A 20,993-nucleotide genomic window follows, 5' to 3' on the forward strand; every position below is an offset into this window, starting at 1 on the left:
TCCTTACGATAGCACGTGTAGCCTTGAATATTCATTTCCCAGGCCCTGTCCATTTGAAGCCATGTCTCAGTTATCCCCACAATATCGTATCTGCCAATTTCCAAAAGAGCCTCAAGCTCATCCATCTTATTTCTAATGCTTCTTGCATTCATGTGTAGTATTTTTAATTTGTTACTGCTCTCACCCTTCCCATCAACCCTTATTTCACTCAACTTTACAGCATGATCCCTTTCCGAGTTTTCTGCCTTATTGATACAGTTGTCTTTCTTGACTTCTCTTGTTCTAACTTTCCCTTCAATTTCCTTTTTAAACATCCAGTTTGTCCCCTCCCACCCGCTACTTAGTTTAAACATAGCTGTGTTGCAGTAGCAAACCTGTCTGCCAGAATGCTGGTCCCTAACCTATTAAGGTGCAAACCGTCTCTCTTGTAGAATTTATGTTTACCACAAAATATACCCCAGTGATCCAAGAACTTAAATCCTTGCTTCCTGCACCAGTTCCCCAGCCACACGTTCAAGTCCATTATCTCCCTGTTTCTGGCCTCACCAGCCCGAGGAACTGGAAGCAAACCGGAGATAACCACCTTGGACATCCTGCTTTTCAGCCTTCTTCCTAGTTCTCCGAAGTCCCGCTGTAGTATGTTCCTCCTCTTCTTCCCAACATCATTTGTGCCGACATGTACCACCACCTCTGGCTCTTCACCCTCATCCTTGAGGATTTCCTGCAATCTGTCCGCGATGTCTTTCACTCTAGCACCAGGAAAGCAACACACCATCCTTAAATCCCGTCTGCTGCCACAAAAACCCCGGTCAGTTCCTCTCACGATGGAGTCCCCTATTACCACGGCTCTGTGCGATGTCCGACTCTTCCGCTCTGCCTCTGCGGCAACTTTTGATTGACAGACCTGGCCGCCTTGTGAACTGGCAGTGTCATCTGTCTCTACTGTTTCCAAAAGATTCAACTTGTTCCTGAAGGTACTTCCCCGGGGTCTCTTGCACCTGTATCCTCTCCGCTTTCCTCATCGTCTGCTCTCTCCTGCTCTCTTCTGGCATGATTGGTGTAATAACATCGCTGAAGGTCTTATAGAACATAGAACATAGAAGAATACAGCGCAGTACAGGCCCTTCGGCCCTCGATGTTGCGCCGATCCAAGCCCACCTAACCTATACTAGCCCACTATCCTCCATATGCCTATCCAATGCCCGCTTAAATGCCCATAATGAGGGAGAGTCCACCACTGCTACTGGCAGGGCATTCCATGAACTCACGACTCGCTGAGTAAAGAACCTACCCCTAACATCTGTCCTATACCTACCCCCCCTTAATTTAAAGCTATGCCCCCTCATAATAGCTGACTCCATACGAGGAAAAAGATTCTCACTGTCGACCCTATCTAAACCCATAATCATCTTATACACCTCTATCAAGTCACCCCTAAACCTTCTTTTCTCCAATGAAAACAACCCCAAGTGCCTCAGCCTTTCCTCATACGATCTTCCTACCATACCAGGCAACATCCTGGTGAACCTCCTCTGCACCCGTTCCAGTGCCTCCACATCCTTCCTATAGTATGGCGACCAAAACTGCACACAATACTCCAGATGTGGCCGCACCAGAGTCTTATACAACTGCAACATGACCTCAGGACTCCGGAACTCAATTCCTCTACCAATAAAAGCCAGTACGCCATATGCCTTCTTCACCGCACTATTTACCTGGGTGGCAACTTTCAAAGATTTGTGTACATTGACACCAAGATCCCTCTGCTCATCCACACTACAAGTATCCGACCGTTAGCCCAGTACCCCATCTTTATATTACTCTTACCAAAGTGAATCACCTCACACTTAGCTACATTGAACTCCATTTGCCACCTTTCTGCCCAGTTCTGCAGCTTATCTATATCCCGCTGTAACCTGCCACATCCTTCCTCACTGTCTACAACTCCTCCGACTTTAGTACATCCGCAAACTTGCTCACCCAACCTCTAACCCCTCCTCCAGGTCATTTATAAAAATGACAAACAGCAATGGTCCCAAAACAGATCCTTGCGGAACACCGCTAGTGACGACACTCCAAGATGAACTTTTGCCATCAACTACTACCCTCTGTCTTCTTCCAGCCAGCCAACTCCTAATCCAAACCTCCAACTCACCCTCAATGCCATACCTCCGTATTTTTTGCAGTAGCCTACCATGGGGAACCTTATCAAACGCCTTACTAAAATCCATATACACCACATCTACCGCTTTACCCTCATCTACCTCCTTAGTCACCTTCTCAAAGAATTCAATAAGGTTTGTGAGGCACGACCTGCCCTTCACAAAACCATGCTGACTATCCTTGATCACATTATTCCTATCCAGATGTTCATAAATCCTATCCCTTACAATTCTCTCTAAGATTTTGCCCACAACAGAAGTGAGACTCACCGGCCTATAGTTACTAGGGTTATCCCTACTCCCCTTCTTGAACAAGGGAACCACATTTGCTATCCTCCAGTCTTCTGGCACTACTCCTGTAGACAACGAGGACATAAAAATCAAGGCCAATGGCTCTGCAATCTCCTCCCTTGCTTCCCAGAGAATCCTAGGATAAATGTCATCAGGCCCAGGGGACTTATCTATTTTCACCCTTTCCAGAATTTCCAACACCTCTTCTCTACATACCTCAAAGCCATCCATTCTATTTAATTGTGATTCAGTATTCACATCGACAACAATGTCCTGTCCCTGAGTGAATACTGACGAAAAGTATTCATTCAATGTCTCCCCAATCTCTTCAGCCTCCACACACAACTTCCCACTACTATCCTTGACTGGACCTATTCCTACCCTAGTCATTCTTTTATTCCTGACATACCTATAGAAAGCCTTAGGGTTTTCCCTAATCCTACCAACTAAGGACCTTTCATGATCCCTCCTTGCTGCTCTTAGCTCTCTCTTCAGGTCCTTCCTGGCTACCTTATAATTCTCAATCGCCCCAATTGAACCTTCACACCTCATCTTCACTTTTTTTTTCTTTTTTTTTATTTCAAATTAAGTCCTTTTAATGTAGTAAATAATCTTAAAAATATTTTCAAAGTACTCACAAATTCAGGAGCCAAATTAAAGGAGATGTCAAACACTTGGACAGAGAGGAAAGAATTCAATAGACAGGCTAAGCAGTTTTTCCCTGAAATAAAAAGACCAGTTCCACACAACAAAAAAGTTGTTTCACACAATTTCAAACCAAATCTATCAGACACTCCCTTGAGTATTTTTAACATAGCATTACAATGTAACACAAGATACAGTGCGCTTTTTAAAATTGAGAATAAATCCATTTTATAAGACAAATTAATATTTATTCTGAATGTACAATTTAAAGCTTTAAGCACATAATGAAGAGAGATCAAAACAATGATCAAAGTTATTTCACAAAATGGATGAAAGTTTAACAGAAAGGAAATTATAATTATAACTAATGCTCTTTTTCTTGCAAAATGACCCATATTTATAGAAGAAACATCACCAAATATTTTGAACCACATTGGTGTTATTGCTTTGCTCTTTAAAACCACCTACAGCACTGGGACACTTTCACCAATATCAACACCCCATTGTTTAATAAAACACACCAGAGTCGTTGACCTCCCACATCAAGCACGTAGCGCACTGAACCAGCTGGGCAGTCATGTCTTCACCCTCTTCAACTGTGGTGTAATCACTTCACTCAACCTCCTTGTCAAAGAGTCCTGAGCTGAAGCCTCACTCTTCGATCCAAACTTCCTTAGACCCTCTTTTTGTGGCACATCTGTGGACTCTTAATTAAGGTTAGAGGAGGAGGGAGGGAGGGCGACCCTACTTTGTAGGACCTGGGGTTTAGAACACACTCACTCTAATAGTAATCACTTACCTTCCCGACCGGCTTTGCGCTCCGTCTGAACTTCCGCCCAGCTCCCGCCGCTCTCTGCTGCGAAAAGTGAGTAGGTCTGAGTGTGTATAGCAGTGAGTGTGTACAGCAGTGGGTGTGTACAGCAATGAGTGAGTGTGGGCATGTACAGCAATGAGTGAGTGTGTACAGCAGTGGGTGTGTACAATAATGAGTGAGTGTGGGTGTGTGCAGCAGTGGGTGTGAACAGTAATGAGTGAGTGTGAGTGTGTATAGCAGTGAGTGTGTACAGAGTGGGTGTGTACAGCAATGAGTGAGTTTGGGCGTGTACAGCAATGAGTGACTGTGTACAGCAGTGGGTGTGTACAGTAATGAGTGAGTGTGGGTGTGTGCAGCAGTGGGTGTGAACAGTAATGAGTGAGTGTGAGTGTGTATAGCAGTGGGTGTGTACAGCAATAAGTGAGTGTGAGTGTGTATAGAAGTGAATGTGTACAGCAGTGGGTGTGTACAGCAATGAGTGGCTGTGGGTGTGTACAGCAATGAGAGAGTGTGAGTGTGTATAGCAGTATGTGTATAGCAGTGGGTGGGTACAGCAGTGGTTGGGTACCTGCATGAGTGAGTCACAGTGTGAATAGCAGTGGGTGTGTATAGCAATGAGTGAGTGTGATTGTGTATAGCAGTGAGTGTGTTCAGCAGTGGGTGTGTACAGCAATGAGTGAGTGTGGATGTGTACAGCAGTGGGTTTGTACAGCAGTGAGTGAGTGTGTACAGCAATGAATGAGTGTGAGTGTGTATAGCAGTGAGTGTGTATAGCAGTGAGTGTGTACAGCAATGAATGAGTATGTACAACAATGAGTGAGTGAGAGTGTGTATAGCAGTGGGTGTGTACAGCAGTGGGTGTGTACAGCAGTGGGTGTGTACAGCAGTGATTGAGTGTGTACAGCAATGAGTGAGTGAGACTATGTATAGCAGTGAGTGTGTACAGCAGTGAGTATGTGCAGCAATGAGTGAGTGAGAGTATGTACAGCAGTGGGCGTGTATAGCAATGAATGAGTGTAGTGTGTATCCAGTGGATGTGTATAGCAGTGGGTGTGTACTGCAATGAGTGAGTGTGGGTGTGTATAGCAGTGGGTGTGTATAACAGTAGGTGTGTACAGCAGTGAGTGAGTGAGAGTGTGTATAGCAGTGGGTGTGTTTCGCACTGAGTGAGTGTGGTTTATATAGCAGTGAATGTGGGTTGTGTAAAGCAGTGGGTGTGTATAGCAGTGGGTGTGTATAACCGTGAGTGAATCTGGGTGTGTATAGCAGTGAGTGTGTACAGCAGTGAGTATGTACAGCAATGAGTGAGTGTGAGTGTGTATAGCAGTGGGTGTGTACAGCAATGAGTGAGTGTGTGTATAGCAGTGAATGTGTAAAGCAGTGAGTGAGTTTGGGTGTGTATAGCAGTGGGTGTGTACAGCAATGAGTGAGTGTGTGTATAGCAGTGAATGTGTAAAGCAGTGAGTTTGGGTGTGTATAGCAGTGGGTGTGTACAGCAATGAGTGAGTGTGGTTTTGTATAGCAGTGGGTGTGTACTGCAATGAGTGAGTGAGAGTGTATACAGCAGTGTGTGTGTACAGTAGTGTGTACAGCAATGAGGGAGTGTGAGTGTGTATTGCAGTGAGTGTGTAAAGCAGTGAGTGAGTGTGAGTGTGTACAGCAGTGTGTGTGTACAGCAGTGGGTGTGTACAGCAGTGGGTGGGTACAGCCAAGAGTGAGTGACAGTGTGAATTGCAGTGAGTGTGTGTGTATAGCAATGTGTGTGTATAACAGTGGGTGTGTATAGCAGTGAGTGTATATGGCTATGAGTGAGTGTGTATCGCAGTGATTGTGTACAGCAATGAGTGAGTGTGGGTGTATATAGCAGTGCGTGTGTACAGCAATGAGTGAGTGTGGGTGTGTATAGCAGTGGACGTGTATAGCACTGGGTGTGTACAGCAATGGGTGAGTGTGAATGTGTATAGCAATGAGTGTGTATAGCAGTGAGTGTGTACAGCACTGACTGTGGGTGTGTATAACAGTGGGTGTGTACAGCATTGGGTGGGTACAGGCATGAGTGAGTCACAGTGTGAATAGCAGTGGGTGTGCACAGCAATGAGTGAGTGTGATTGTGTATAGCAGTGAGCGTGTTCAGCAGTGGGTGTGTACAGCAATGAGTGAGTATGTACAGCAGTGAGTGAGTGTGTACAGCAGTGAGTTTGTACAGCAATGAGTGTGTGTGTATAGCAGTGAGTGTATATAGCAGTGAGTGCATGTGTATAGCAGTGAGTATGTACAGGAATGAGTGAGTGAGAATGTGTATAGCAGTATGTACGGGAATGAGTGAGTGTAAGTGTGTATAGCAGTGGGTGTGTGTAGTTATGTGCGAGTGTCGGTGTGTATAGCTGTAGGCATGTTCAGCAATGAGTGAGTGTGAGTGTGTATGACAGTGAGTGTGTATAGCAGTGACTCTGTATAGCAGTGGATGTGTGCAGCAATGAGTGAGTGTGGGTGTGTATTGCAGTGAGTGTGTACGGCAATGAGTGAGTGTATGTATAATAGTGACTGTGTACAGCAGTGAGTGTGTGCATCAATGAGTGAGTGTGTGTATAGCAATGAGTGTATAGCAGTGGATGCGTACAGCAATGAATGAGTGTGAGTGTGTATAGCAGTGAATTTGTACAGCAATGAATGAGTGTGAGTGTGTATAGCAGTGAGTGTGTGCATCAATGAGTGAGTGCGTGTATAGCAGTGAATGTGTATAGCAGTGGGTGTGTACAGCAATGAATGAGTGTGAGTGTGTATAGCAGTGAATTTGTAAAGCAATGAGTGAGTGTGAGTGTGTACAGCAGTGAGTGTGTACAGCAATGAGTCAGTGTAAGTGTGTATAGTAGTGGGTGTGTATAGCAGTGAGTTTGTACAGCAATGAGTGAGTGTGAGTGTGTACAGCAGTGAGTGTGTACAGCAATGAGTGAGTGTAAGTGTGTATAGCAGTGGGTGTGTACAGCAGAGAGTGTGTATAGCAGTGGGTGTGTACAGCAATGAGTGAGTGTGGGTGAGTATAGCAGTGAGTGTGTCTAGCAGTGAGTGTGTATAGCAATGAGTGCGTGTGTATAGCAGTGAGTGAGTATAACAGAGTGCGTGTATATAGCAGTGCGTGTGTACAGCAGTGAATTTGTACAGCAATGAGTGAGTGTGAGTGTGTACAGCAGTGAGTGTGTACAGCAATGAGTGAGTGTAAGTGTGTATAGCAGTGAGTGTGTATAGCAGTGGGTGTGTACAGCAATGAGTGAGTGTAAGTCTGTATAGCAGTGAGTATGTACAGCAATGTGTGAGTCTGTATCGCAGTGAGTGTGTATCGCAGTAAGTGTGTACAGCAATGAGTGAGTCTGGGTGTATATAGCAGTGAGTATGTACAGCAATGTGTGAGTCTGTATCGCAGTGAGTGTGTATCGCAGTAAGTGTGTACAGCAATGAGTGAGTGACAGTGTGAATAGCAGTGTGTACAGCAATGAGTGAGTCTGGGTGTATATAGCAGTGAGTGTGTATTGCAATGAGTGCATGTGTATAGCAGTAAGTATAACAGTGAGTGCGTGTGTATAGCAGTGCGTGTGTACAGCAGTGAGTTTGTACAGGAATGAGTGAGTGAGAGTGTGTATAGCAGTGTGTGTGTACAGCAGTGAGTATGTACAGGAATGAGTGAGTGAGAGTGTGTATAGCAGTGAGTGTGTACAGCAGTGAGTGTGTACAGCAATGAGTGGGTGACAGTGTCAATAGTAGTGGGTGTGTATAGCAGTGAGTGTGTATAGCAATGAGTGAGTGAGAGTGTTTATTGCAGTGGGTGTGTATAGCAATGAGTGAGTGAGAGTGTGTATAGCAGTGGGTGTGTACAGCAGTGAGTGTGTACAGCAGTGAGTGAGTGAGAGTGTGTATAGCAGTGAGTGTGGGATGAATTTGCATTTGCAGACACATTGTATTTTTGCTCAAAAAGCACACAGTCTGCAGGCAGTCAATCTATATAACATTTTATAAATTCCTACTTTGGAAATGGAACCAGTCTGACTCAAGATTGGGATACAGACAGACTCTAACCTCACACCTTTAATACATTTTCTGAGCTAAGATGTCACTTTTTTAAATGAAACTTTGTTATCTCGGGAATAAGACTTAAAAGTGGTGGCACGGTGCCTCAGTGGTTAGCACTGCTGTGTCACAGCACCAGGGTCCCAGGTTCAATTCCAGCTTCGGGCAACTGTGTGGAGTTTGCACATTCTCCCCGTGTCTGCGTGGGTTTCCTCTGGATGCTCCAGTTTCCTCCCACAGTCCAAAGATGTGCAGGTCAGGTGAATTGGTCATGCTAAATTGCCCATAGTGTTAGCTACGTTAGTTAGAGGGCAATGGGTCTGGGTGGATTACTCTTCGGAGGATCGGTGTGGACTGGTTGGGCCGAAGGGCCTGTTTCTACACTATAGGGAATCTAATCTACATAGTAATGAACTGAAACCTGCAATACATTTTAAAAGATGAAAGACTTAACAGCAAGCTAGGTTTGTTCAATATATCATTTTAATTGCGTGACACTGTGATCTTTTGCTATAAATTCTGTGTCTTATGACCCTGCCCCACTCGTTATCTGATGAAGGAGCAGCGCTCTGAAAGCTAGTGCTTCCAAATAAACCTGTTGGACTCTAACCTGACGTTGTGTGATTTGTAACTTTGTCCGCCCCAGTCCAACACTAGCTCCTCCACATCACAGTCTCTGATGGTTCTGCCCCTTTATGCAGCAACTCCAAGGGTCTCTGGAGGAACTGGAGCCCGCGTGCGCTGAGCTGATCTCTGTCAGTTCCCAGTTGGTCCTACTCAATGCTGCTGATGGCCTGTATTTCAGTAAGACAGCAATCAGGCTCCAGGAGGATTATCACCTTCTACAGCACCAACTGCAAGAGGTAGTGATCTCACTGGAGAAGACCTTCAGTGGGCGGCACGGTGGCACAGTGGTTAGCACTGCTGCCTCGCAGCGCCAGAGACCCGGGTTCAATTCCCGCCTCAGGCGACTGACTGTGTGGAGTTTGCACGTTCTCCCCGTGTCTGCGTGGGTTTCCTCCGGGTGCTCCGGTTTCCTCCCACAGTCCAAAGATGTGCAGGGTCAGGTGAATTGGCCATGCTAAATTGCCCGTAGTGTTAGGTAAAGGGGTAAATGTAGGGGTATGGGTGGGTTACGCTTCGGCGGGTCGGTGTGGACTTGTTGGGCCGAAGGGCCTGTTTCCACACTGTAAGTAATCTAATCTAATCTAAAAAAAAACCTTCCGCCAGTAACTGCAGGTATCTCCGTATAGAGTCGTAGAGTCATAGAGATGTACAGCATGTAAACAGATCCTTCGGTCCAACTCGTCCATGCTGACCAGATATCCCAACCCAATCTAGTCCCACCTGCCAGCACACGGCCCATATCCCTCCAAACCCTTCCTATTCATATACCCATCCAAATGCCTCTTAAATGTTGCAATTGTACCAGCCTCCACCACTTCCTCTAGCAGCTCATTCCATACACGTACCACCCTCTGTGTGAAAACGTTACCCCTTAGGTCTCTTTTATATCTTTCCCCTCTCACCCTAAGCCTATGCCCTCTAGTTCTGGACTCCCCGACCCCAGGGAAAAGACTTTGTCTATTTATCCTATCCATGCCCCTCATAATTTTGTAAACCTCTATAAGATCACCTCTCAGCCCTGATATTCCAGGGAAAACAGCCCCAGCCTGTTCAGTCTCTCCCTGTAGCTCAGATCCTACAACCCTGGCAGCATCCTTGTAAATCTTTTCTGAACCCTTTCAAGTTTCACAACATCTTTCCGATAGGAAGGAGAACAGAATTATACGCAATATTCCAACAGTGGCCTAACCACTGTCCTGTACAGCCGCAACATGACCTCCCAACTCCTGTACTCAATACTCTGACCAATAAAGGAAAGCATACCAAATGCCTTTTTCACTATCCTATCTACCTGCGACTCCACTTTCAAGGAGCTATGAACCTGCACTCCAAGGTCTCTTTGTTCAGCAACACTCCCTGGGATCTTACCATTAAGTGTATAAATCCTGCTAAGATTTGCTTTCCCAAAATGCAGCACCTCGCATTTATCTGAATTAAACTCCATCTGGCACTTCTCAGTCCATTGGCCCATCTGGTCCAGATCCTGTTGTAATCTGAGGTAACCTTCTTCGCTGTCCACTAACCTCCAATTTTGGTGTCATCTGCAAACGTACTAACTGTACCTCTTATGCTTGCATCCAAATTATTTCTGTAAATGACAAAAAGTAGAGGGCCCAGCACCGATCCTTGTGGCACTCCACTGGTCACAGGCCTCCAGTCTGAAAAACAACCCTCCATCACCATCCTCTGTCTTCTACCTTTGAGCCAGTTCTGTATCCAAATGCCTAGTTTTCCCTGTATTGCGTGAGATCTAACCTTGCTAATCAGTCTCCCATGGGGAACCTTGTCGACCGCCTTACTGAAGTCCATATAGATCACATCTACTGCTCTGCCCTCATCAATCCTCTTTGTTACTTCTTCAAAAAACTCAATCAAGTTTGTGAGACATGCTTTCCCACGCACAAAGCCATGTTGATTATCCCTAATCAGTCCTTGCCTTTCCAAATACATGTACATCCTGTCCCTCAGGATTCCCTCCAACAACTTGCCCACCACCGAGGTCAGACTCACCAGTCTGTAGTTCCTTGGCTTGTCTTTACCACCCTTCTTAAACAGTGGCACCACGTTTGCCAAACTCCAGTCTTCCGGCACCTCACCTGTGACTATCGATGATACAAATGTCTCAGCAAGAGGCCCAGCAATCACTTCTCTAGCTTCCCGCAGAGTTCTCGGGTACACCTGATCAGGTCCTGGGGATTTATTCACTTTTATGCATTTCAAGACATCCAGCACTTCCTCCTCTGTAATATGGACATTTTGCAAGATGTCACCATCTATTTCCCGACAGTCTATATCTTCCATATCCTTTTCCACAGTAAATACTGATGCAAAATATTCATTTAGTATCTCCCCATTTTCTGTGGCTCCACACAAAGGCTGCCTTGCTGATCTTTGAGGGACCCTATTCTCTCCCTAGTTACGCTTTTCTCCTTAATATATTTGTAAAAACTCTTTGGATTCTCCTTATTTGCCAAAGCTATCTCATGTCCCCTTTTTGCCCTCCTGATTTCCCTCTTAAGTATACTCCCACTTCCTTTATATCTTTTAAGGATTCACTCGACCTATCCTGACATACGCTTCCTTCTTTTTCTTAACCAAACCCTCAATTTCTTTAGTCATCCAGCATTCCCTATACCTACCAGCCTTCCCTTTCACCCTGACAGGAATATACTTTCTCTGGATTCTTGTTATCTCATTTCTGAAGGCTTCCCATTTTCCAGCCATCCCTTTACCTGCAAACATCTGCCCCCAAGCAGCTTTCGAAAGTTCTTGCCTAATACCGTCAAAATTAGCCTTCCTCCAATTTAGAATTTCAACTTTTAGATCTGGTCTATCCTTTGTATCACTATTTAAAACGAATAGAATTATGGTCACTGGCCCCAAAGTGCTCCCCCACTGACACCTCAGTCTCCTGCCCTGCCTTATTTCCCAAGAGTAGGTCAAGTTTTACACCTTCTCTAGTAGGTACATCCACATACTGAATCAGAAAATTGTCTTGTACACACTTAACAAATTCCTCTCCATCCAAACCTTTAACATTATGGCAGTCCCAGTCTATGTTTGGAAAGTTAAAATCCCCTACCATAACTACCCTATTATTCTTACAGATAGCTGTGATCTCCTTACAAGCTTATTTCTCAATTTCCCTCTAACTATTGGGGGGGTCTATAACACAATCCCAATAAGGTGATCATCCCTTTCTTATTTCTTAGCTCCACCCAAGTAACTTCCCTGGATGTATTTCCGGGAATATCCTCCCTCAGCACAGCTGTAATGCTATCCCTTATCAAAAATGCCACTCCCCCTCCTCTATTGCCTCCTTTCTATCCTTCCTGTAGCATTTGTATCCTGGAACATTAAGCTGCCAGTCCTGCCCATCCCAGAGCCATGTTTCTATAATTGCTATGATATCCCCAGTCCCATGTTCCTAACCATGCCCTGAGTTCATCTGCCTTCCCTGTTAGGCCCCTTGCATTGAAATAAATGCAGTCTAATTTATTAGTCCTACCTTGTCCCTGCCTGCCCTGACTGTTTGACTCATTTCTGTTCTCAGCTGTACCAGTCTCAGATTGATCTCTTTCCTCACTATCTCCCTGGGTCCCACCCCCCCCCCCCCCCACCTTACTAGTTTAAATCCTCCCAAGCAGTTCTAGCAAATTTCCCTGCTAGTATATTAATCCCCTTCCAATTTAGGTGCAATCTGTCCTTCTTGTACAGGTCACTTCTACCCCAAAAGAGATTCCAATGATCCAAAAATGTGAATCCTTCTCCCATACACCAGCTCCTCAGCCATGCAGTGATCTGCTCTATCCTCCTATTCCTGCCCTCACTAGCTCGTAGCACTGGGAGTAATCCGGATATTACTACCCTTGAGGACCTCCTTTTTAAATTCCTGCCTAACTCTCTGTAATCTCCCTTCAGAGTCTCAACCTTTTCCCTTCCTATGTCTTTGATTCCAATGTTGACAATGACCTCCTGCTGGCCCCTCTCCCCCGTGAGAACATTCTGCACCCTCTCTGAGACATCCTTGATCCTGACACCAGGGAAACAACACACCATTCTGCTTTTTCTCTACTGGCCACAGAAACGTCTGTCTGTACCTCTGACTACAGAATCCCCTAACGCAATTGATCTCTTGGAAGCCGACGTACCCCTCATTGCATTACAGCCAGTCTCAATACCAGAAACTTGGCTGTTGGTGCTACGTTCCCCTGAGAATCCATCAACCCCTACATTTACCAAAACAGCATACTTGTTTGAAATGGGTATATCCACAAAAGACTCCTGCACTAGCTGCCTACCTCTCTTACCCTTCCTGGAGTTAACCCATCTATGTGACTGTATCTGAGACTTTCCCCCCTTCCTATAACTGCCATCCATCATATACTGTTGCTGTTGCAAATTCCTCATCGCTTCTATCAGCCTCTCCAACTGATCCACTCGATCTGATAAGATTCGCATCCAACAGCATTTATGGCAGATATAATCCGCAGTAACCCTTAAACTCTCTTTAAACTCCCACATCTGACAAGAAGTACATATCACTGCAAAGGCCATTTTTGCTCCTTCACAATCTACAGACCCAGAAAATAACACCGTCTTATTCCTCTGCAAACACTGCCCCAGGTTAAATTAATAGCTATGGCTTATATTTTAAGTTTAATCAAGAGACTTATCTCCAAAAACATATAATCAAGAAAGAATCCACTGTACTCACTACTGCAGCCTTTCTCTCGGACAGACTTAAAACAACAATTAACTTATCTGATGCTGTGCTGTGAACTTCGCCCAACAGTTCCTCCAAGATTAGTTGTGAAACTCACTGTTCGTTAATTTTCCCAGATGCACTCCTATGTCCAGCGATACACGAATTCAAACAGCAAAGGCAGTAACTGTGCAGGTTTTCTTTTTCTTTTTCTTTTTCTCTCTTTTTTCTCTTTTTTCTCTCTCTCTTTCTCTCTCTCTCTCTCCTGCACTGTCCTCACCATGTGCTTCCTTTGTCTGTTCTTCTCCCTTTTAAACTGCTGTTTTGACTTTTTTTCCCAAAGTTCCAAAACAATGCAACAGCTTATAAAACAGGAATTGCTGCTCCTGGAATTCGAGAAAATCACCTCCAGCACCTAAAATACCTCAAAAAAACGAGCAGCTCTTACAGCCAGAAATTTTTCCCATCCTCCATCTTGGATTACCCAGAATCCTATATCAAACCATCTCCCAATAAGAAGAGCGACTCCTCGGTCCATCCTCAGGGCCTGGGATGAGCTGGTTCTGGGGCTGGGAGGAGAGTGAGGGAGCATCCTCCTGAGGGATCCACCTCCTGAGAAATCTACCTCCTCAATGGATCTACCTCTTGGAAGGATCCACCTCCCTCAGGATAATCCTCCTGAGGGATCCACTTCCTTGATAGAATAAAATCTCAAGGGATCAACCTCTTTGAGGAATCAATCCTCATAAGGGATTGACCTCCTTGAGGAATCTTCCCTTGGGAGGGATCAGTTGTGAACTCTCTGTTCCTGACATTTCTCTGTTGCCTACAGTAACCCTGATTGATTGATTGTTTTTCCAGTTCTTGGAGCAGGTGGCTGTACTTTCTGATTCGCTGCAGAAGATCCAGGACCGAGTGTGGAATCCACCAGGAATACCCAGTGTCTCTGAGAGAATCCAAGAACAGACCGAGGAAAACCGACTGATCTTTGAGAAGCTGGGCAGTTTGTGGAGAGCTCTGGATAATGTCACTGCCCAGAGGAAGGAGCTGCTGGCAAACAACCAGTGCCCATCAACTGATGCCAGGAACAGAGGCAAGTTAACAACACAAACCCTCTGTCACTGAGGAGCAAAGGGAGGACGAGGATGGAAGGGGATAGGGTGCTGAAGGAGGGTCTGAGGAGGACAACATAGGGGAAGTGGCTGAAAACATGACAGAGGGTAAGGACAGAGAACACAATAGGACCTAAAGTCCAGAGGAGCAAAAGGGTCTGAGTTCAGCAATTTGCAGGAGGGCATCATCAGGACAGAGAGAGGTGGGAGACCGAAAGAGAGAGAGAGAGGCCGAATGGACAGGCACACAGAAACATAGAAAATAGGTGCAGGATTAGGTGGTATATTTTGGTAAGTCAAGTACTGGTAGAAATTATACAGTGAATGGCAGAACTCTTAGGAGTATCGACATGCAGAGGGATCATGGTGTGCAGGCCCACAGATCACTGAAGGTGGTAGCACAGGTAGATAAGGGAGTAAGAAAGGGCTATGGCACGCTTGCCTTCATTGGAAGGGGCACTGAGTAAAAGGATAGACAAGCTACACTGTTGCTTTACACAGCTTCAGTTAGGCCACACTTGGAATACGGTGTACAGTTCTGGTCACCACACTACCAGAAGGATGTGGATACTTTGGTGAGGGTACAGAAAAGGTTTACCAGGATGTTGCCTGGTCTGGGGGATTTTAGCTCAGGAGAAAGGTTGGATACACTGAGTTTGTTTTCACTGGAACGCAGGAGGTTGTGGGGCGACCTGACAGAAGTTTATAAGATTGTGAAAGGCATGGATAGAGTGGAAAGTATGAGGCGTTTTCCCCAGGGTGGAGGGTTCAATTACTAGGGGACACAGGTTCAAGATGTGTGTGTGGGGTGGGGCGGGGGGGAGGATGCTGTTTCAAAGAGATGTGTGAGGCAGGTTTTTCACACACAGAGGGCAGTGAGTGCCTGGAACCTACTGCCTGAGGAGGTGGTGGAAGCAGACACACAATAGCAGCATTCACGATGCACCTGGACAGATAGAATCCCTACAGTTTGGAAACAGGCCTTTCAGCCCATCATGTCCACACTGACCCTCCAAAGAGTATTCCATCCAGACCCACCAGCTCTACCCCTGCATACCCATGGTGAACCAACCTAACCTGCACATCCCTGAACACTATGGGGTAATTTAATACGGGTAACTATTGGCCAACTGGCCAAATATCTATTGTTGGAAAAGAATTGGAATCAATTATGACGTAAGTAATAGCAGGACATTCGGAAAATCATAATTTAATCATGCAGAGTCAGCAGGACTTCATGAAAGGGAAATTGTATCTGACTAATTTATTAGAATATTTGAGGAAGTCTCAACCAGAGTGGATAGAGGGAACCAGTAGATGTGTTACAATGGATAAGTCATATAATAAGAGCCCATGGTGTGGAGGTAGTATAGTGGCATGGATAAGGAATTGGCAAATTGCCAGGAAACAGCAAGTGGGATGTCGGGTTCCTTTTCAGGTTGGTGAGCTGTGACCAGTGCGGTTCCATGGGATCAGTGTTGGGACTGCAACTGTTTACAGTTTATGTTAAAGACTTGGAGGAGGAAGTGAATGTACTGTAGCCAAATTTGGTCGTGGGTTTGGAAAGTGTTGTCTAAGGATCTTTAGTGATTTTCTGCAGTGCATCTTGTAGGTGGTACACACTGCTGCTACTGAGCATCAGTGGTGGGGGGAGTGGGTGTTTGTCGATATGGTGCCTGTCAAGCGGGTTGTTTTGTCCTGGATGGTGTCAAGCTTCTTGTGTTGTTGGAGCTGCCCCCCATCCAGGCAAGTGGGGAGTATTCCATCACACTCCTGACTTGTCCCTTGTAGATGGTGGACAGGCTTTGGGGAGTCAGGAGGTGAGTTACTCACTGCAGTATTCCCAGCCTCTGACCTGCTCTTGTAGCAATTGTGTTTATGTGGTGAGTCCAAATGAGTGTCTGGTCACTGGTAACCCCCAGGATGTTGACAGTGATGGTAATACCGTTGAATGTCAAAGGCGGTGTTTTGAATGTCTCTGATTGGCGATGGTCATTGTCTGGCAGGGTTAAGGAGAATCCCAAAGCCTTTTGTTTGTATATAAGGAGCAAGAGAGTAACTAGGGAAAGGATTGGCCTGCTCAAGGACAAAGGAAGAAAGTTATATGTGGAATCAGAGAAAATGGGTGAGATTCTTAATGAGTACTTTGTATCGGTATTCACTGAGGAGAGGGACATGACTGATGCTGAGGTCAGAGATAGATGTTTGATTACTCTCAGTCAAATCAGCATAAAGGGGGAGGAAGTGTTGGGTATTCTAAAAGGCATTAAGGTGGACAAGTCCCCAGTTCCGGATGGGATCTATCCCAGGTTACTAAGGGAAGCGAGAGAGGAAATACATGGGGCCTTAACAAATATCTTTGCAGCATCCTTGAACATGGGGGAGGTCCCAGGGGACTGGAGAATTGTTAATGTTGTCCCTTGTTTAAGCAGGGTAGCAGGGATAATCCAGGTAATTACAGACCGGTGAGCCTGAAGTCAGTGGTAGGGAAGCTGCTGGAGAAAATACTGAGGGATAGAATCTATTCCCATTTGGGAGAAAATGGGCTTCTCAGTGATAGACAACATGGTTATGTGCAGGGAAGGTGATGTCTTACCAACTTAATAGAATTCTTCAAGGAAGTGACAGAGTTGATTGATGAGGGAGGGGTTATAGATGTCATATACATGTACTTCAGTAAGGTGTTTAATAAGGTTCCCCATGATAGGTTGATGGAGAAGGTAAAGTCGTATGGTGTCCAGGGTGTTCCAGCGAGATGGATAGAGAACTGGCTGGACAGCAGGAGACAGAGAGTAGGAGTGGACGGGAGTTTCACAAAATGGAGACCTGTGACCAGTGGTGTCCCACAGGGATCCGTGCTGGGAATACTGTTATTTGTCATTTACATAAATGATTTGGAGGAGGCGATAAGTGGTCTGATTAGCAAGTTTGCAAATGACACTAAGGTTGGTGGAGTAGCAGATAGTGAAGGGGACTGTCAGAGAATACAGCAGAATATAGATAGATTGCAGAGTTGGACAGAGAAATAGCAGCTGGGGTTCAATCTCGGCAAATGCGAGATGATGTGTTTTGGAAGATCAATTCAAGAGCAAACTATACAGTAAATGGAAATGTCCTGAGGAAAATTGATGTACAGAGAGATCTGGGTGTTCAGGTTCATTATACCCTGAAGATGGCAATGCAGGTCAGTAGAGTGATCAAGAAGGCATACGGCATGCTTTCCTTCATCAGACGGGGTATTGAGAACAAGAGCTGGCAGGTCATGTTACAATTGCATAAGACTTTGGTTTGGCCACATTTGGAATACTGCGTACAGTTCTGGTTGCCCCATTAATAAAAGGATGTCGGTGCTTTGGAGAGGGTGCAGAGGAGGTTCACCAGGATGTTGCCTGGTATGGAGGGCACCAGCTATGAGGAGAGGTTGAGTAGATTAGGATTATTTTCATTAGAAAGACGGAGGTTGAGGGGGGACCTGATTGAGGCCTACAAAATCATGAGAGGTACAGACAGGGTGGATAGCAAGAAGCTTTTTCCCAGAATAGGGGACATAATTACTACGTGTCATGAGTCCAAGGTGAGAGGGGAAAAGTTTAGGGGAGATATATGTGGAAAGTTCTTTATGCAGAGGATGGTGGGGGCCTGGAATGCATTGTCAGTGGAGGTGGTAGGGGTGGGAATAATAGTGTCATTTAAGATGTATCTAGACAGATACATGAATGGGCAGAGAGCAGAGGGATACAGATCCTTAGAAAATAGGTGACAGGTTTAGATAGAGGATCTGGATCGGCGCAGACTTGGAGGGCCGAAGGGCCTGTTCCTGTAATTTTCTTTGATCTTGGTTCTTTGCATCCTGATTTGCTTGATGTTTTGTGGATGTTGTTCCCAATGATGGTGATCCTGATGAAATATCTCTTTCCTGCAGACCTGCAGTGACATGGTTATCCTGGAGAGAGATTGAGGTTGTTCCTGTTGTTATCTTTGTTTGATAACTGGACAGTTTTGACACAATGAGATGTATATACCCTAAACCCTCCCCCACCTTTTTTAAACAATAATAAAACATGATTATATGAATCCCTGGTGGCAAGTGAGGTCAGGTTCAGAGGCCTGTTATGCTCCAACCTCTCATTCCCACGGTAGGGGTTAGGAGTGTTTAAACGCCCTGACCATGATGTGGTTAGGAAAAAGAACCTGAGATACAGTGGTCATGAAGACCAGTGTTACAGAGACGAGTGATTATGCAGAGGACTGCAAGAGATCGTGTTGGGCCTCTTGTTGGTACAGACGCGATGGCAATGCAAGTGGCGAAAAGGGCGTACATTCGTTTGCCTCCAGAAGTAAATCGTATCTTGTATGTAAGAAATTTGCCATACAAAATAACAGCAGAAGAAATGTAAGATATATTTGGGAAATATGGACCAATCCGACAAATCAGAGTAGGAAATACACCTGAGACGAGAGGAACTGCATACGTAGTGTACGAAGATATTTTTGATGCCAAGAATGCTTGTGACCACTTATCTGGGTTCAATGTTTGCAACAGATACCTTGTGGTTTTGTACTACAATGCAAACAGGGCTTTCCAAAAAATTGATACAAAGAAAAAGGAAGAGCAACTTAAAATTCTCAAGGAGAAGTATGGAATCAACACTGAAACAAAATGAACCATTGGGTTCTGTTTTTTTAACTTTTGCATTGTAAATACTATTGAAAGGACTTTTGAAGATGTCATAAACTTAGCAATTTGGATAAAGCTCACCAAGTTATTTTGTAGTTTAAGATTACCATTTACTTTGAATAATCGGTGGTTGTTTTAAACATTACTTCTGTTTATTTTGACTTTATGTAATATTTTCTTAATTTGAAACATAACATAATTAAGTTTAAAGTTTGTGCGAAGATTTGTAGCTCGGGTGCTCGTTGCTGTGGTTCTGTTCGCCGAGCTGGAAGTTTTTGTTGCAAACGTTTCGTCCCCTGGCTAGGCGACATCATCAGTGCTTGGGAGCCTCCTGCAAAGCGCTTCTTTGATGTTTCCTCCGGTGTTTATAGTGGTCTGTCCCTGCCGCTTCCAGTTGTCAGTTTCAGCTGTCCGCTGTAGTGGTTGGTATATTGGGTCCAGGTCGATGTGTTTGTTGATGGAGTTTGTGGATGAATGCCATGCCTCTAGGAATTCCCTGGCTGTTCTCTGTCTGGCTTGCCCTATAATGGTAGTGTTGTCCCAGTCGAATTCATGTTGCTTGTTGTCTGCGTGTGTGGCTACTAAGGATAGCTGGTCGTGTTGTTTCGTGGCTAGTTGATGTTCATGTATGCGGATTGTTAGCTGTCTTCCTGTTTGTCCTATATAGTGATTAGTGCTGTCCTTGCATGGTATTTTGTACACTACATTAGTTTTGCTCATGTTGGGTATCGGGTCCTTCGTTCTGGTGAGTTGTTGTCTGAGCGTGGCTGTTGGTTTGTGTGCTGTTATGAGTCCTAGGGGTCGCAGTAGTCTGGCTGTCAGTTCCGATAATTAAGTTTGCATACAAATGGTGATGTTTATATTTGCAAATACTTTTACTGGGACTACACACCAGTTACCATGGTGATCCAGATATTATTTGTCAAATGTGCACTCTTTTGTATTCAAAATGATTGTTTGTGTACAATAAACTGTAAAATGGTTTTATGTTGGTCATTATTGATGTATTTCTGTTGCGAAGTGTGAAGCTAATGTTCTAGTGTAAGCCTGTTGATACCAGTGAATTAGGTAGCTAGAACACTGGGTTGTGGCCTGGTTTGGGACGTGAAATGAAGAAGTCCACCTATTGTTCAGTATTCTGACCTTCTCTGTCTTGTTATCCTCCCTCAAACCAGCACCTCCAAACATTAAATGTAAATGTTCTTGTCATTAAATAGTAACCAGTTAAAAAAAAAGAGATCAATCATTTTAAATAAAAGTGAAAATGGAGCTGACCTGTCGGACAGAGACCACTTTAAGCGTGGGTAATAGAAATGAGGGTGAAAGCAAAGGGGAGGTAGGGAATCTGATTTGGAGACTATATCCATTGTGGAGAAAATAGCTTGGATAAATCCTATCCAGAAATAGATTTGGAAGAGGTGTAAGATGCATGTGAGTTTTGATATATCAGAAACAGTTACACCTTGCCTTGCCTGGCTGTCAGGAGCTGTTTCATCACTTGGATCACTGAATCAGCGCCTCAGGCGACTGACTGTGTGGAGTTTGCACGTTCTCCCCGTGTCTGCGTGGGTTTCCTCCGGGTGCTCCGGTTTCCTCCCACAGTCCAAAGATGTGCAGGTCAGGTGAATTGGCCATGCTAAATTGCCCATAGTGTTAGGTTAGGGATATGGGTGGGTTGCGCTTCGGCGGGTTGGTGTGGACTTGTTGGGCCGAAGGGCCTGTTTCCACACTGTAATGTAATCTAATCTAATTTGTCAAACAGGCACCAAACAGAGGGTCTGAATCCTTTCTCTCTGGGGTGTCTGTATTAAATCCTCCCTGTACTCTTGTTGGTGTGTTGTCAGTCCCCCCTATTGGAGAAATGTGGAATTGCCGCCTCGGTGTTTGAGTTAGTTGT

General features: G+C 45.0%; 1 pseudogene; it reads left to right on the top strand.

Moving 5' to 3' along the window:
• The first annotated feature begins 18,707 nt into the window (after window positions 1-18,707).
• Window positions 18,708-19,230, top strand: LOC148145919 (splicing factor 3B subunit 6 pseudogene; annotated as a pseudogene).
• The last annotated feature ends 1,763 nt before the right edge of the window (window positions 19,231-20,993 follow it).

Source organism: Chiloscyllium plagiosum, unplaced genomic scaffold (assembly GCF_037043375.1).
Source record: "Chiloscyllium plagiosum isolate Xiang-an unplaced genomic scaffold, Cpla_swu_hap1 HiC_scaffold_23, whole genome shotgun sequence".
NCBI classification, from domain to species: domain Eukaryota; kingdom Metazoa; phylum Chordata; class Chondrichthyes; order Orectolobiformes; family Hemiscylliidae; genus Chiloscyllium; species Chiloscyllium plagiosum.